This window comes from Nannospalax galili, unplaced genomic scaffold (genome assembly GCF_000622305.1).
Source record: "Nannospalax galili isolate Female #2095 unplaced genomic scaffold, S.galili_v1.0 scaffold447, whole genome shotgun sequence".
In the NCBI taxonomy this organism is placed as follows: Eukaryota; Metazoa; Chordata; class Mammalia; order Rodentia; family Spalacidae; genus Nannospalax; species Nannospalax galili.
Window position 1 is genome coordinate 383,876 of NW_008355650.1, and position 1,283 is coordinate 385,158.

A 1,283-nucleotide genomic window follows, 5' to 3' on the forward strand; every position below is an offset into this window, starting at 1 on the left:
AGTTTCATTCTCACTGCAAAAAGTGTCTTTAGAACCGGGCACTGTGCCCAGGCCTCTAACACCAGCACTGGGGGGGGGGGGGGGGGGGGGCAGGCTAGCTCAATCCAGGCTAGCTCTGTTCTGTCTACATGGCCAGTCCCAGGCCAGCTGGGACTGCATGGAGAGTCAATCAAACAGAACTTGTGGCCCAATAGATGAACACTTTTAAGGTATATATACACCTTATCAAACTTTCTCAGTGAACTCCCAGGAAGAAGATATCCATCTTAAAGCACCTATCCTGCTCTTAAAAAAAAAAAAAAAAAAAAAAAAAAATCCCTCCTACATTAATGTACTAAAATAGCCTGGCCTGACACCTTATTGGGCCCAGTGCCTTAATATTCTTTGCCCTACCAGATTGGAGTCAAGGTTTTTTAATCCTGTGTGTAAAGTTAGTGATTTCTTCCTCTATCATCTGCCCTTAACTGGAGTTAAATATTGCCCAAAATCTTAATATGGGAACATTTTATCCCCTGAAACTCTTCGATGACAAAAAAAAAAAAAATCTATTAAGTTAAAAGATACAAAAAGTATTCCAGTTCTCACACAAAGGATCACTGGTGCACTGAGGAGCAGGTTCCAGGAAAGAGGGGCAGGAGGGGTCCTGGACTGAGGACCTCCACGTCCTAAGACACTGCTGATGACAAGGGGTACTTCCAATGTGCTCTGTGACCTGGTGGCCACTCACCACGTCCCCACCCCAGCGTAGCACAAGGACTGGGCATACCGGTGGGACAAGGTCCTGGGACGCCATCTCACTCTGATCCCCAGAGGAACCCCCCCCCCCATTTAAAGGCCATCTGGTTGTCCTAGGCCTCCGTGGGTGGGGAGGCTCATTCGCCGGCGCGCTCGTGGGGCGCCCACTTTTAGCAGGTGCAGCGGCCCTATGGGAGCGACCCGGGGCACCCGAGGTCTAACTTGGACTCTGTCTTCCAAACCCCCTGCGGCCTTGCAGTGGTGAAAGGGATATTCTAGGGAAATCAGGGGACTGGATCTCTTGAGACCAGAGCCCCGAGGGCAGTGGGGAACCCTGGGCGGCTTAGCAGTGGGGACAACCCCAAGGCCAGAGCTGGTCGCTGCAATCCTGGGGGCGCGAGAAGTGGATACACAGGCACTCCCTCGCCCTTCTCCAGGCTACCCCTGTCACTTCCCGCCGCCTTGTCCCGTCCAGGGCTTCCTGCTCCCGCCCATGGGACCCCCCTCCCCGGGTTTTCTTTTGTCTCTTCTCCACTCTGACCCCCCCC